The sequence below is a fragment of the Saccopteryx bilineata genome, chromosome 1 (genome assembly GCF_036850765.1).
Source record: "Saccopteryx bilineata isolate mSacBil1 chromosome 1, mSacBil1_pri_phased_curated, whole genome shotgun sequence".
NCBI lineage: Eukaryota > Metazoa > Chordata > Mammalia > Chiroptera > Emballonuridae > Saccopteryx > Saccopteryx bilineata.
In genome coordinates this window covers 41178957-41196633 of record NC_089490.1, presented here as the reverse complement: position 1 = coordinate 41196633, position 17677 = coordinate 41178957, and the positions used below count along the sequence as shown (strand labels likewise).

Below are 17677 nucleotides of genomic sequence, written 5' to 3'. Positions count from 1 at the left end.
GCAAAACAACACAAATAGGTGCTGGCAAGGATGTGGAGAAAAGGGAACCCTTCTGCACTGCTGGTGGGAATGCAGACTGGTGCAGCCACCGTGGAAAACATCAGTATGGAGATTCCTCAAAAAATTAAAATATCAAACTGGCTTTTGACCCAGCAATCTCACTTTTAGGAATATATCCCAAGAACACCATATCACTGATTCAAAAAAAGAAATTCACCCCCTTGTTTATGGCAGCATTGCTCGCAATAGTGAAGATCTGGAAATAGTCCAAGTGTCCGTCAGTGGACGAGTGGATTAAAAAGCAGTGGTACATATATACAATGGAATACTATGGGGCCATGAAAATGAAGAAAATATTATCTTTTGCAACAACATGAATGGACCTGGAAACTATTATGTTAAGTGGAATAAGCCAGGCAGAGAAAGAAAAATATCATATGACTCACTCATTTGAGGAATCCAAGGAACAATGTGAACTGAGGAACAGAATTAAACCTGAAGGGAAGGGGGGAGGGAGCTGTTGGGAGAGTGGCAAGGGATATGTTGAGGGAAAGACGAGGGAGTTGGGATGCAATTGGGGCAACACTAGAATCTATGTAAACACAATAAATTAAATTAAAATTAAAAAAAAAAAAGAGACGAGAAAAAAAAGTATTAAACCAATTGTGTGGTTAGGTTAGGGATAGCCAGTGAAGGATTATTGCTTTATTTTCTTATTTAATTATAATCTAATTTGGGCAAGTAGCTTGACATCTCTAGGCCTTGCTTTTTCATCTTTAAAATGAGGTTAACAATAGTAGTAAATTTCTAAGGTTGTCATAAAGTTTAAGTAAGCTAATACAAATAAAATTCTTAGAATGTTGACTTGCTAGTACTTTAAATATTGCCTCTGATTATCAGCATAATTATTATTATAATTATTATCTTATATTTTATATTATGCTTACACCATTTCTAATTACAAGTTACTAAGGTTGGAATTTCAATTTTGGGGATTTCAGCTTCCTTTAAACTTTGTTAATGATCTATACTTCTTACAAATATTTGTCTCTGGAAGAAAGTGAGAAAACACAAACTCTAGGAGCACAAGAATTGGGTCTGTTTATTTGTCCAGGACTTGTGTTTAGTTATTCTGAAGTGGAGCACAGAATTCTATAATATTAGGAAAATCCAGGTGATCTTGCTTGGGTTATAAGCAGGCCCTGCTTTCAGAAAAACATTCTAGAGACAGTTAAAAGATACATCCACTTATTCATTCATTCATTTGTTAATTCATTCATTCATCCATTCATATTTGACCATATATTTTTATTGATGCAAATTCACAATTTATACAAATTCTTTTTCATTTTTATAATATCCTGCCCATTAATTTTTTTATATACTTGAGTATAATTTTAAGATGCCTATGAGAAAATAATGTTGTGTTTGTTTATATCATATTTCTATAATAGTTATGATGAATTCAGTATTCAGTTTTTCTATATTATGTAATAATTTTGTATTTTTTTACTTTCTTTTAGAACTCTCAGTAGTGTTCTAAAATTCTCTAAATATAATTTATCTACATTTCTTTTTAAACTTATTTCTAGGTAATTTTTTCTTGTAACCATTAAGAAATAAGCAATGTATGTTTATATGTAAACTAAAAATCTATGTTTAGATTTTTAAACTAAAATGTATAATGTGTTACACGATTGTTTCAAATGAAAAAAAAACTGCTAAATTTTTTGAATGTGCTTCAGGGTAGTGAAAGTTAACAGTTTCATAAACATTAAGATAATTAGATTATTAACATAAGAAGAAACAAGTTATGTTGCAAGTTGATTTCTATGCTGCTATTCCCGTGATGGCAAACCTTTTTATAAAGACCTCGCACTTTTGCAGTGCTGGTCAACCTCATCCCTCCCACCCACTAGTGGGCATTCCAGCTTTCATGGTGGGTGTTGGGCAGATAAAATATATTATGCTCACTTTGTTAAAGATGACGCTGCCCATGTGGAGGCCATTGCCCAGGTGATATTAATGTGTGTTGGGGGCTGGCTGTGGGCAGGCAGAATCCTTGTAGCCTGGGGCTTGGTTTTGGGATTAAGCCTTTCCCACCCTTTTTGATGTGGGGTGGTACAATCTCATCATGACTCAGATATGTGACTTTGTATTAGAGACTTCCCTATTTTGTATATTGGATTAAAGGTTTGGATTTCTACACTATAAAATAGGGGCAGAACGGGAGCTTGCTCTCTTGGTTCCTGAGATTAGCATGAGAGAGGAGAGAGAGCAGAGCAGAGAGCAGAAAGAGGCCATGTGGCCAGGAGAAGCAGCCAGGATGGTGGAGTGTTGAGTGAGAAGCCAGTTTGTGCAGGGAGAAGGAAGGAGATGGGGAACAGAGGTGAATAAGTCTGGTGAGCTAGAAACCTTTGATTCTAGGAAACTTGGATAAGTCAGTAGCCTTGTGAGCACTGAATGTGAGTGAGTTTTGGAGCCCAGTATGTGTTTTACTTGCCTGCCGGGTGCAAGCTAGGATTAAAGATGATGGCCCACCAGTTTTTGGCTCCATTGTTTCTTTACCGACTGTCCGAATTCAATGTGAACCTGCATGGGCCAGGCTGCTGTGATGGTGGCCATGGCTACTGGCTTTACAGTGGGCCAATCCCAGCACCATTTGGTTGCTCCACTACCACCCATCATAAAAGCTGGAACGTCCACTAGTGGATGGGAAGGACCAGGTTGACCAGCACTGCAAAAGTTGGCGGTTTTTATAAAAAGGTTCGCCATCACGGTGCTATATACTTCATTTATCTAAAGCTTTTATCCTCATCTCTATAAAGTTATAAGCTCATGTATACTTATAAACTACAGAGAACATATTGTCTAAAATTTGGGGCAGAGGTCTCACATCTGTTCTACTATAGAAATGTCTCTGCCACAGTGACATAATCATATCCTAACATTGTAACAAGGAGTATGGCCAGTAGTTGTGGCCATCATGTCCATTCACATGCAGGTTCTCATTGGATTCAGGCAGACAGTAAAGAAATGGTGGAGCCAAAAAAGGGTGGGCCATTCCTTTATTAAAATCGTGCACCGGTGCTCACTTCAGCAGCACATATACTGAAATTGGAACAATACAGAGAAGATTAGCATGGCTCCTGCGCAAGGATGACACGCAGATTCGTAAAGCATTCCATATTTAAAAAAAAAAAAAATCTTGCACCGGCCAAAGAGCAAACACACAGAGAAAACACTTCCTTCTTCATTCAGAGCTCACAAGGCCCAGACGCATTCCAGGTTCCACAACCAGAAGAGTCTTCTCTGGTTCCTCCTAGAATCAAAGGCCTCACCAGTCTTAGCAGGGCTCCCAAAGCCCCTCATCTGATTCTTCAACTACAGGTGATAAGGTGTCAAGGAATGTAAAAGTTAGCATTAGCAATGCCATTTTAAAGAAGAAAAGTCAGGCCTATCACCCCCTCCTTTCTGTGAGAAAGGAAAGAGAAGAATGCAGGAGCTTCCTGGCATGCAATGGCAACTGGGTCAGATAAGTCATAATTAAACTACAGAGCAAGGAAGATAAAACTTATCTGAGAGTCCCTTCACTTCTCTTTTCTTAAAAGCCTTTAGGAAAGAATGTTTAAGTACCTTAATTAAGAATTCCTATACTCGGACTCACCCTAACGTCATGAGAGTAACATATACCTCTAGACAAAGGGATCATGAACTCCTTCTTACCCACCCCAACTGGTATGTGATTTGGTCTATAAAATCAGCCAAGAATTGTATGAGGGCTACACGATTTGGGGTTGTGCCCCATGTAGCTAGCCAGCTAATTAATAAACTCCTCAAAAATTCATTTGGACTTGGTATAACCTGCAGATTAAAGTAAAATACTTTTTTTGGTCAAGTATGTTTGTAAGTATGATATGTCTGTTTGCTTGCCTATAGTTTGCATTGGGTGTGGGGGGCAGGTTGTATGCAGGCAGGGTGGTTATAGCCTAAGGATTAGTTTTAAGACTAAGCTTTTCCCCACACCCTTGACTGATTGCATGATGTGGTGTGGTGCACTCTCATGAGGAATACCATTATGCCTCAGATAAATGACTTTGTATTAGAAACTTCCTTGTTTGTATATTAAATTAAAGGTTTTGATTTCTACACTATAAAATGGGGCAGACCAGGAGCTTGCTCTCTTTCAGTTTCTGGGATTAGCATTAGAGAGGAGAGCAGAGAAAGGTCACATGGAGGAGAGGAGAAGCAGCCAAGATGGCGGAATCCTGAAGGAGAAGCCAGTTTGTGCATAGTTTGTGCAGAGAGAAGGAGATGAGGAACAAAGATGAATAAGTCTGGTGAGGTACAAACGTTTGATTCTAGAAAACTCGGACAAGTCAGTTGCTTTGGGAGCCTTGAATGGAAAGGGAAGTGTTTTCCCACTGTATGTATTTCTCGCCCGCCAAGTGTGAGCTAGGATTAAAGTTAATGGCCCACCAGTTCTTGGCTCCGTTTTTTCATTACCATCTGTCCGAATCAAATGCAAACCTGCATGGGCCAGGTGGCTGTAATAATGGCTGGGGCTACTGGCTTTACAGAGGAAAAGGAAATAACATAGCCTCAGTGTGGTGGAAGCAAAATATTTAAGAGCTACACAGGACTGTAATCTTTATTTTATTTTTAATTAATTATACCACCATGGTATAAATCTGCCTAAGTCAGTAAATATGTACTATTCTTAAACTAGTTTTGTAGGAAACACTAGAGTCCTTACTAGAACTATGTTTTTTGTGGTTCTCAGGGTTGTATAATATCCAAACCCAGCCTACATTTTGTTTTTACTGAAAACAAAGAAACAAATACTTCTGAGATGAAGTTAATAGTCATTTGCTCTTTATTTTTGTGGTTTATAAAGCATTCATTCATTTATTTATCTACATCATGAGAAAGAGGGAGGAGGAAGAGGCATACTTTACTGTAGAGAAGGGTTAACTCTAGTTGTTTACAAAAATTGGCACTGAGTATTCTATCTGCTTCAGCTTCTCCAGGTTTTGTCAAGATTTTCTAGTTTCTTTCAAACCTAACTCACTCTTGATATTTCTGGTTCAAAGACCACCCTCCTATGCTTCCTTTGCATCCAGATTACCCTGTTAGAGGGTGGATGAGAAGAAGAAGAAATAAATAAAACACTGTGGTAACATGTTGATCATTGTTTTGAATACATGATGAGAATGTAGACTATCTTTAATACCATTTTCTCTACTTTTGTATATAATTGCCATTTTTTATAATAAAAATTTAAAAAACAACATTTTATGTATATCTCCCAAATGTCAATTGCCTTGATAAATTCACTTGTGTGACAGACAGAAGGACACTAAAGGGTAAAGATTCATTAGTTTATTAGTTTATTTTAATAAAACACCTATCACAGTAGTGAAAAGTCCATTGTATGTACATATTTTTAGCTAAAATTGTTTATTTGAAATTCAGACTAGTTATCTGATATCTAAAGAAAACTGGACAAAACTAAGTTTTGGTCTGTCTAAGATCCAAAGCAAGCTGATAATATAAGAGCATCATATTAAAAATGCTACTGTTTCACTAAATTTCTGTTTGTTTCTTTATATTTCTTTTAACACCAAGCATAGATGTTTATGTCTGTATTTAAAAACTTTAAAAAAATGAGTCATATGTTATCTATGCAATTTTATTTTTAATTGACTACTACATAGTCATTTTCTCCACATCTTACTTTTTGCTTTTTCTTCTAAGATTACTCTTTCTTTTATTTATTAAGTGAGAGAAGGGGAGGAAGAGAGACAGACTCTTGTATGCACCACAACCAGGATCCACCCAGCAAGTGCCATATGGGGAGATGCTCTGTTCACCCGGGGTGGTTGCTCTATTAATCAGCAACCAAGCTATTTTTAGCTCCTGAGGCAGAAGCCACATAGCCATCCTCAGTGCTCCAGTGTCAGCGTGCTTAAATCAATTGAGCAATGGCTGTAGGTGCAGAAGGAGAGGAGGGAAGGGAGAAGCAGATGGTTGCTTCTTCTGTGTGTCCTGACCCAGAATCAAACCTTGTATATCCACATTTCAGGGCCGTCACTCTGCTACTGACCCAGCTGGCCAGAGCCTAGGCCTATTCCTTTTAAATGTTACCTAGCTTTGATATTCTAACTCACCTCTTAACTATTGGCCAAGACATTTTGATGTAAATATGCTTTGAAGTATATCAGCATTAATTTTTTCCTCCTTGATATAATATAAAAATTATTTGTGTTTTTTAAATTAAATTTTATCAAGGTATCACAGATTAACATAATTATACAGGCTTCAGGTGCCCAGTTTTACAACACATCTCTGTACATCATATTATGGGTTCACCTCCCAAAGTCTATTCTTCATCTATCACCATTTATGCCCCCTATAGTGTCTTCCTTAGTCCACTGTTGTTTCCTGGTTTGTTTTAAAGTATGTAGGAAAAGCCCTGGCCACCTGACTCAGTGGTAGAGCATCAGCCTGGCATGTGAATATCCTCAATTTGATTCCCAGCCAGGGCACACAGGAGAAGCACTCATCTGCTTCTCCACCCTTCCCCTTCTCCTATCACTCTGTCTCTCTCTTCCTCTTTTGCAGCCAAGACTTCATTGGAGCAAAGTTGGGCTGGGTGCTGAGGATGGCTCCATGGCTTCCGCTTCAGGCATTAGAATAGCTCTGGTTGCAACAGAGCAACGCCCCAGATGGGCAGAGAATCCCCCCCCCCGGTGGACTTGCGGGTAAATCGTGGTTAGGTGCATGTGGGAGTCTGTTTCTCTGCCTCTTCGCCTCTCACTTCAGAAAAATACAAAAAAATAATAAAAAATAAAGTTTGATGAAAAGGAGTCTAGTAAAAATTGTTTTATTTCTTTTTGACTTTAGATAATTTTAAAGCTATAATAAGCTATAATCAATCAGGTGTGGATGAAATAAATCAAAGATGGGGCCACAAATGAAACCTGACAGGCTCAGGTGAGCTCTGCACAATGGTCTTGCAAACTCAAGACACCTGAAGTAACCACACAGGATGGTCTGACATTAAAATTTTCTAACTGAAAGCAATTCATGGTGGGTAGTCATACTTTAAGGAGGTATTTTTCTCTAAACAAAGGTTAGAGCTTACCTTAATCAAACCTCTCTGTTGACTTTTTGCAACTATGATAAGTACCTGATTATAAAGTGCCTTTAAAATGTAAGGGTGATCTTCTTTTCCTGACCCCTCTCAGCAGACATCCCACCAGAGCAGGAACCAACACACTCCCTCATTGATACTGTTATCATGTGAAACGTTAACTGTTAACTGTCTTGTTCCTGTCTGTGTAAAAGAAGCTTCAGCATGTACATTTTTACTTTTCATCCCATTCCAAAGATTACCCTATCTCGCTTTGTTTTTTCCAGCCTCCTAAATCTGTTACCAATCAATTTCATGTGACTCCCTTTACTTCTTCCCCTCTGATTCTAATGTATAAAACAAGCGATTAAACCGTCATTTTCAGGAGCACTTTCTCAATCCACTGAGATCTTACTTCCCAGCAATGGTCCACAGTTTGGCTCAAATAAACTAAAAAAAAATTCTTACAAGCTTAGAAATTTCTTACATTGACACATGTATCGAAGCTGCCTATTTTATAAATAGAACTAACCTTGAGAGTGATCAGTTACTGCTTTGATTATGATAAAGCTATTTCTAAAATCTGGGTCTTCTAATTCGGATAATGTTTCCTGATTAACTCACAATCTTTTAAAAGTTCTTTTAACTTCTAATGTAATGATTTTCTATTATATAGGTTTAATGTTGTCTTAAATAACTGAATATTTTATAATTATTTAATTTTTTTATCTAATTCCTAATGACTAGAAAAGTGCAGATAAAATATCACTGGGAAATTAATATTAGGATTAAATGATTAACTGACTTCAAAATAAAGTCATAATTTTATTTATGTGGTGCTATTATTTTTGATCCAGAATTCAGTAAGTCAAAGTCATGAATTACACAATCTTCTCCCCCAGTCTTGTCTCTGTGGTAACTATGTACTCATTCAACATATTTTCAACAAATATTTATTGAGCACCTACACTGTACGAGGCACTCTGGAGACAAATAATACAGAAAAAAAATCAACTACCAAAACAAACAAACAAAAAAAACAACTGTTGTCACACTAATAGAATAATTTAGTCCAATAAAAACATTCAAACCCCTTCTCTGTCACACACAGAAGATCACAAATAATATTTAACTAGGTTAGGTGTTGAGAATAATATGCATCTAGTCAATCAGTGGAATCAGTTAATATATTAGTAGTATACATACTTGTAGTTGACAGAGTGAAAAAGTAAAGAAAGACTACCTTTTGAATAAGATGCTAGTGGTCATTTTTATAGGATATACATAAGTTATTTAGTTGCTATTCTTGTGGGGGTTTTTTGTATCTTTCTGAAGCTGGAAATGGGGAGGCAGTCAGACAGACTCCCCCATGTGCCCGAACGGGATCCACCTGGCACGCCCACCAGGGGGCTGTGCTCTGCCCATCCGGGTGTCGCTCTGTTGCGACCAGAGCCACTCTAGCGCCTGAGGCAGAGGCCATAGAGCCATCCCCAGCACCTGGGCCATCTTTGCTCCAATGGAGCCTCGGCTGCAGGAGGGAAAGAGAGAGACAGAGAGGAAGGAGAGGGGGAGGGGTGGAGAAGCAGATGGGCGCCTCTCCTGTGTGCCCTGATTGGGAATCAAACCAGAGACTCCTGCACGCCAGGCTGACGCTCCACCACTGAGCCAATCGGCCAGGGCCTAGTTGCTATTCTTATAGAGAACTCTGGAAGAGAACCAGATTAAGAGACATGACTCAAATCATATATATTTTTTGACATAGAGATGCCACAAATGCTTACTAAAATATCTTGCATTCTATAAAATCATGCAGTAGAAATAATAATATTTCCAGAAAAATAAGTTAAAGAAGACTACTTATCATCTATGAAATTTGTAACTAAAGCACCATCAAACAAACAAATAAAAGTCAAATAATTCTGATACAATTCTAAACAGGGTTAAAGCTTTTTGTTGATATTAAAATTCTTAGTCAGCAGGTCGCTTGTAGTCTGAAATATGGAGTAATGTGTTTCTTATTTCAAGAGGTTATTAAAGAATTTTTAAAATTGAAAATCTGATTCATGATTATATCTCAACACTTATTATTAATACAGGGGAAAATGACTAAATCTTATTCTGAACTCACAGCTCTGCCAGCATAATGCTGTGGAAAGTTGAGAGATTCTTAAAAATCATCAAGCTAGACATTAATTGCACTTTTTCAAAATTTTTAGCTTTTCCTTAAGATTTTCATATTTTACTAAGGCTTCCCTTTTAATTGTAAAGTACTTGTTACTAATTAAATTATATCATGCTGAAAAACATCACATATGAACCAACATGACTTGCACATTAAACTTACATCACCCTCATATGACAATTTTGTATGAGCCAATTCTCACTAAAGAACATGTTGTAGCAGAATATATTAAATTGAGTTTGAAATTCCCTTGAGACAAGTGGTTAGTCATATGGGTATGGAGTTCAGAGGAGACATCTGTGCTAAAGATATAAAAGCTAATTATCTGAGCATGGTTGGTTATTGAAGGTCTGTTTGTGGATGGAATTATATATGGAGGGAGTATAAAGTAAAAAGACAGGAATTTAGACTGATCTGGAAGAGTTCCACCTTTTTATAACCATAATCTTGGAAAGAAAATAGAAAATGAATGGCTGGAATCTCTAGGGAAAGCAGAAAAATGAATTATAGTAGCCAAGGGAAGAGGTAAGACCACAATTCAAATATTCTCACTTTATTACTACCTTTCTTTCTTATACCACTTCAAGTATACTTACAAAGAGTTAGAAAATAGTTAAAATAACATTGTAAAATAGCACATATATTAGCATGTTCATAAAATACATCTATATTAATATATTCAGGAATTTAAATATACATACTTATTCTTTGTATGTGTGTGCACGCATTTTTATACATAATTTATAATCATATTACTGTGAATTACTCTTTCTTTTAATCCCTTCTAATAAATAAATAAGTCACTCACATTCAGGCTATTAGAGACATCATTTAGTGGTGCTAACTTTGTGCCCTTGAAAAACAACAGGGGTAACTTTTACAAAGGATTATATACACATTAAAAATCCAATAGATATTCCAGAAAAAAAAAAAAAAGACATGTATATCTTAATTGACAATGATACATAGACCTTGTAGGGAACATAGAGAAGCTATCAGTAACTATTCAACAGTGTGTGCAAAACTTCTAGGACACGTAATGCTGCTGAGAAGCCAGGAGGCACAGCCGACGAAATGAAGCCTGGTTGTAAGAAGATAGCAGCTCTGATCAGTGATGAGAGAAGCGGATGGTGCAGTGAACTGAAGGAGGGTACACTGCAAAGTTTTACTTTCTTTTAAAACAGGGACGTACTGAGGGAGGCAATACATAGAAAAAATATTTTAAGAAAGCGTTGTGAATGTACTTTTTGGATAGTAGAAATAACTGAAAGTACAGTGAGAGATCATTCTAAATCTAAAAACAGCCTTATAAATCAGATTTAGAATCAGATCTTTGAAAATCAATTGTATAACTCCTAGCTACTACAATTCTGGTCCAATTTGATGGGCTTCAGGTTTTAGAACTAAGACTACCATAAACCCTGTGTGATTATGAGGGGATCAAATTTTCTACTTTCTTTCTTATGTGACTCTCTAGTCTCACCCTTAAAGTAATGCCTCTTAATACCACTCTGCTCAGGGCTTTGTCCACAGAGACAGAAGAGCAAGGAGGAGCAAACATTCCTACTCCTACTTCAGAAGCTCTCCCAGCCCATTTTAAAAATTGACTCCACAATATTAAATTTGTGTTCTTATGCCTTCCTTTGATGAATACTATTAGCTGCACATTCTATGCCTTAGCCGATATCTGTGTATGTACACTTTTAATCTGCTTTGTTTAAAATTTTTTTTACATTCTATAGCTAGAGTAATTTGAATTATGTATGTTCTGTAATGGGTGGAGTAACATTGGGGTTGGACTGCTAATTATATAAATATTATTTAATATCAGAGTAGTTCCAAGGGGAGGGGGGACAAAAGGGGTGAAATGGGAGTGGGAAGAGACATTGCATAGGACATGGGGGGCACAATATGGGGGGCTGAGAGTGGTATATTGAGTGGGATACTTGAAATTATATCAACACAATAAATTAAAAAATTAAAAGAACTGTATCACTGTAGTTCCTCATTAAATAATGTTATTAAAACAAGTGGCAATACACTCATTCAAAAATTTGAAATGAATATCATTACTTAGTGGTGTTTAAGAAATACAATATCCTTAAAACTCTGTAAAACAATAATTGTAATTAAGACTATCCTTTGTATACTAGAAAGTAATGTGCTCTTTCAAAGACAGGAGAACATTGTAATTCAGCAACCAAGAAAATTGTGTAAAATACTATATTTCTGATATCCAATAACGTTCACAGCTTCTTACTTTAGGAGCACAACATCAGTTAATTAACCTGCAAAAACTATTCAGGAAAGACCTAAGTACTTCATGTTTTATGTTTTGTATAATCATATCTTTGGTAGCTAGGTAATGAGAACTCCATTTGACCTTCAAATCTAAATTACCCAATTTAAAGTATAGAAATTTTAATCTACAAATATGTTTATTTCAGAAATGAAACAAGAAGAAATATGGAGATAACTGAAGTACTGCAGATCATATGTAGTCTAATAATAATACTGCAAACTTAGAAGAAAAGATGAGTATAGCTATAGAGAAAATGCAGAGCCCCTTTAAATTTTCTCTTTAAATATACAGTGGTACCTTGAGGTACGAATTTAATTCGTTCTGTAACCGAGCTCGTAAGTCAATCAACTAGTATATCAAACTGCCGACACTGGACCTGTGCGCCAATGCGCCAACTAGCTGCAGCTTCCTGAATCATGACTCATATCTAGGAATTTTGTTCAAATCTCGAAGAAAAATACGGACCGAGTCACAGCTTGTATCTTTAAAAAATATTTGTATGTTGGCCTGTTCATATCTCAAGGTACCACTGTATTATACATGTGTGTTCCTTATAATTTTATCACGTCTAAAATGAGAGAAAAAATGAGTTGCTTGTAAGGATAGCATGAGAAATATAAGTATATCCAAAGGGAAGGATTTTCAATATGAAGAATAATAAGCAAGGCTGAAACAGTCTGTGACTAGTTTTTATTTTATTTATTTTTTACATCTAGAGATGAACTGACTATATTTTGATGAAACCATTCATCATTTACAAAAGGTAAGTGAAAAATTTCGAGGCTGCCTTTTGGAGTGTAGGCAATTTCCTTTAGGGTTGATTTCCAAAGTTGGGGAAAAAAAAGGAAAAAAAAATTTTAAACATATTTTTAGTGACATAAAAATCTCTGAAGGACTAATATCAACTGATAATATTTTTAGATATCTTTTATGTTTATAAGACTACACTGGATATAATGCATTAGAAGGGTGACTTTTGACGTGATGACTTTAGAACAGTATCAGTCTTTGTATAAAAAAGGGCTCACTCAAGATCACTAAATTCTCTTAAATTTTCAATTTCCTGATGTTTGATAGGGAGTAGTACTCTCATCACTTTAACTTTAAAGAGTTATGTTTATTGCAGAAAACATCCTAGTCTAATATATACTTAATTTAATATTAAGCTATGAATCTTATATTCCTTTTATGTATATGTCCTTTGCTAATGTGCTAAACTGAACAATATGAATTTCTAGGAATGATTATCAACATTTATCTCAGGAGCTGACCAAAAATAAATAAATAAATAAAAGAAAAAAGAAGCTTGCTTTACTTTAAGAAACTACCCCTGGCCATTGCTTGATTATGTTCATCTTCTCAAGTATGGAAGAGGGGGTTGCCTCCCCAATGAGAGTCTGTATTCCAAGTGAGATAGAGCCCATAGTAGCCGACAAGAGCAAAAGAAAAATGCAAATTGTTTGCCAATTAAAGTCCCAGTACATAGGCCAGAGGACTAACTGTGAACCGCATTTTATAGAGGACCTACTTCACAGTTTGCTAAATTATAGCAGATGACTTCCAGGTATAAAGTAGGGGAGGGGATCCATCAAGTTTGTGTAAAACATTTACTTTTATATGTCTTTGGCTAACATTCTGTTTTAAGAATCTGATTTTAAAAAACTATAAACACACTCTTTACAAAAAATTCACAAAACCATTTATTCATATAAGAGAATACTACTTAACAATAAAGAGGAAGGTCATTATTTTATTTTATTTTTATTTTATTTTTCTTAAGTGAGAAGCAGAGAAGCAGAGAGACAGACTCCTGCATGTGCCCTAACTGGGATACACATGGCAAGCCCCCTATGGGCTATGCTCTGCCCATGTGGGGTGGTTGCTCCATTCCTCATCAACCGAGCCATGTTAGGGCCTGAGGTAAAGCCACGGAGCCATCCTTAGCACCTGAAGCCATCTTGCTCTGTTGGAGTCATGGCTATGGGAGGAGAAGAAAGAGATAGGAAGAGAGAAAAGGGAGACGGGGAGGGGTGGAGAAGCAGATGACCAATTCTCCTGTGTGCCCTGACTCAGAATCAAACCCAGGACATCCACACAAAGTTAATTATTGATAAAACAATATAACTAAATCTGAAAAACTTTATGCTGAATAAATAAAAAACTAGATATATGAGAATACATAGTGTACAATTCTATTTATATGCAATCAGCAAAACTAAGCTGTAATGACAGATAATAAAGCAGAAGTTACTTGGGACCAAGCATTGAAATGACTGCAAAGAGATAGAAGAAACTTTCTAGAGTGACAAAAATATTCTGTATATCAATTGTTGTGGTAATTATGCAAGTGTGTATTTTTTTCAAAACTCATTTTAATGGATATACATTAACTTTAATATATTTTATTGTTTAAAAATCACCTACCTAAGAGTGGTGCATGCAAATTCAGGGGCTTCAGAGAAATTAAAAATTCAACATCTCTCCTAAATATCTTTGACTCCAAGTCTGTATAATACAATTTAGTGGAAAATACAGAAGAAATAAAATGAGCTACATTTGAAAGGGCCACGATAAGTTCAGATTGGCTGTGAAAGAGAGTGAGGAGTCATAAATGCTTTAAAGAGAATCATAATGTAAGCAAATTTTTTGTGTTTATTGTTTGTGTAGATTGGGTCTAAATAAAATTGATTTTAGAGTTAGTTTTAAAAAATTGTAAGCATGGCTTATAATGGGCAACAGATTCTTTGCTCTAATATATTTCTAATGTATTCTCTAATATTCTGATAGACCCTAATAAAAGGTATTACATATATATATGTTTAAAATTAGTAAAAGCAGGGAGCAAACAGGAGGATTTAGATGTATTCTTAAGCAGTGTTGAAGTTGAGAAGAATTAGTCGGGTCCTCCATTTAACTCTAGGAACTAAGAGATGACAGCCTACATCAGTGATTTTCAACCTTCTCATAGCACACATAAACTAATTACCTAAATTATGTGTCACACTGAAAAATGTGGTAGATATGACAAAAATATAGGAAAATTTTGATTCAGTCACTCTATAGGACTATTGTGTTGGCTGTTGTCATTTTTCTATTTGACAAAATTTAAGGTAAAAGAGGTCAGTGCCTCTGACTGAATAGTCAGGCATTGCACGTTTTAAACATCCTGGTGGCACACCTATGTACTATGCCACACTGTTTGAAAATTGCTGGCCTATATTGTTGAGGGAAATAGTGCAAAGTATAGGGAATGAGCTTGAGGAGGATGTTACAGGTTTGCAACTGGAACGAGGAGGAAAAAAAGTAAAGTTCTGTAGAGTGGCAAAGACAATCCATCGTAGGCTGGAAACCACAGATTTGTGTTAGCATCAGTCCAAAAAGTTACATGGCTTTTTTTTTGTTGTTTCTTTCAAGATGCCCAGTAACTCAGGAGATAAGAAACTCTATAGTTGGATTGAGACAGAGGTGGAAATTTAAAGGTCAGTGTGTTAGAAGAGCACGAAACTAACCCTGCTTGAGGGAGTGAGGTCACCTTGGGATCCATACTGATTAGAAAAGGAAAAGAACCCAGAAGGAGGGGGCTGATAAACTGGGCAAAACGAAATGGGTCAAGGCACAGGCGGCCTGAGGAGGCAAAGAATAGGGTATGTGAGGGCTCTGGAGGGAGAGAATGCTGCAGGCAAAGCGTGGTATGTTCAGTCTTTAAAATTTTAGGGATACAGCAGTGTGCTCTTAGAGAGCGGAGCATTACCATCTTCTGAGGCTGAAAGTGAGCCTCGGGCTTTCAATTGAATCAAGAATGCAACTGGGGGAAGTGACCTACTTACTCACTCACCAGACAGAGATATGGAACTTGATAGGAAAAAAAATTACTTACCTAGAAAATTTACTTCATGAAGATTAACCAAGAATAGAATAGAAGAGATAGAAGAGACAGAGAGAGAGACGAGCGAGAGAAAAACAGAGTGAATAAGATAGGTTGTTGTGTTTTGTTCTTTTGGGCATCTAATTTATACTCTCTTTGCCATCTATTGAAAATTCTAACTACCAGAATCTATCTAGCTATCTTACAGTGCAAGCTAAGGGGTCTGCTCCAGAATGGTCGATTAATTTACTACCTTAAAAATAAAGTTAAATTTTCTGTCTGAAGCCATATTCTGTTTATGACATATATATATTTTTCCCAGCCAAAATTCCTAGCAGATTCCCTACAGTTTGTGATTTAGTAGTGAAGATAAACTTATAGTAACTGAGGAGAGTCTGTGATCGTTAATAACGGCCCACTCTGGTCAGGTCTCCATCATGAACACTGGTAGTGGCCACAGAAAATAATACAAAAATAGGTAGAAGCACTTCTTCACACCTGATTTCCTGAGGGCTTGGATAATTTATATTTTTGTGACATAAATTATAATCCCCAAATAAAATGCTATTATGGATGTGAATATCTAACTCAAAGAGTTTTCATTTGAGTTATTTGAAAAAGTAAATTATTAATGAGGAACACTAAGACTATATAGTACATTTTCATACTAGGGAGAGTTCAGAGGAGAACATACAATATACAAACCATTATATACATATTCCCATAGCACTTTAGTCAAAAAATGCTTTCTAAGTTATCAGTTAATCTTAACTAAAGTTTTAAGGCATATAGTATCATTTTATAAGAGGGGAAATGATATATCTGACATGCCAAAGTCACAAAGATGCTAAATTTTGAAACTGAATTTTTGTATTCAAATCTTAGATTTTTTTTTTTTTTACTAAAACATACCATCTTGCTGAGAAAATTTCTGACTCAAGGTTATGAAGAAACATTTCATTCCTTAATAATTTTGCTATTGAGTGTCTATGGTGTACCGAGTCCTCTTTAGGAACTAGAATCACAGAGGAAATGAGACACAGATTTTGCTGTCATAAAACATTTATTGCTATGATGTTCATGTAGCAAAACAGCACAATGTATAAAAAAACATTTTTAAGAAACAATTAGAAAAGATATAAATGTGAGTAAATTGTGAAGTACTTTTTACTCAAGAAGGGGTGTGATTCTTTTAGCCTAGAATGGTCATCTATTTGGAAAAACATGATTTTGAATAATAGAAGAGGCAGCCTGACCAGGTGTTGGCATAGTGGACAGACCATCAGCCTGAAACTCATAGGACCCAGGTTCGAAAACTGGAGTTGGGTTCACTGGCTTGCGCATGGGATCATAGACATGACCCCATGGTTGCTAGCTTGAGCCCAAAGGTCACTGGCTTGAGCTCAAAGGTCACTGGCTTGAACAATGGGTCACTTGCTTGGCTAGAGCCTCCTGGTCAAGGCACGTATGAGAAAGCAATCAATAAACAACAAAGGTGCCACAACCAAGATCTGATGCTTTTCATCTCTCTCCCTTCCTGTGTGTCTGTTCCTGCCTGTGCCTCTCTCTCTCTCTCTCTCTCTCTCTCACTAAAAAAAAAATAAAAGGAAAGAATAATAGAAGAGGCAGAGCCAAAGCACCAACAGTTTCTGAGGTTAATTTTTCCTGGCTATCTCCTTCAAGTAGGCGAATTTTTTTTAACATTGTTATGTTGTAATTGTATAAAAGTGCTGCAGAAATTATGTGAAAATCCTGGAAATCTGAAATGTCCTGTCATAAGAAGTCTTTCACCAAAATGGAGGCACACACTGAAAGGACTGCCCCTGAGCATCAGGCTATGGCAGGGAAACAATAGAAGAATTTTAAAGATGAAGTATGATAAGGAAAGAAAGAATGCTGAGGCTTGAGGTTAGGTCTCTAAAGGGTAATACAATCTAAGGCAACATCCCAAACTGTGTATGTTCACACCACCAGGCTGATCTATACGTATTTAAGGGAGGTGGGATGGGCCAGTTAATAGTGCCCATGGCAAACTGGAAATCAATCAATCTACCTGAAAGTACAATCACTACTCCACTCAACTAATTCTTGCTCTATAAAAGGATAGGCATTCTCAGATTTTTTATTATTATTATTATTAAAGAGAGTATTGGAGCAGGTCTTTAAGAAGCTGTGACTGTCAGTTAACCTGCA

General features: G+C 36.3%; 1 non-coding gene across 1 annotated transcript; it reads left to right on the top strand.

Annotated features, from left to right (window-relative positions):
• The first annotated feature begins 3087 nt into the window (after nt 1-3087).
• On the top strand, nt 3088-3194 carry LOC136321606 (U6 spliceosomal RNA). The gene has a single exon (XR_010728753.1). It is a non-coding gene; the product is annotated as a U6 spliceosomal RNA (small nuclear RNA).
• The last annotated feature ends 14483 nt before the right edge of the window (nt 3195-17677 follow it).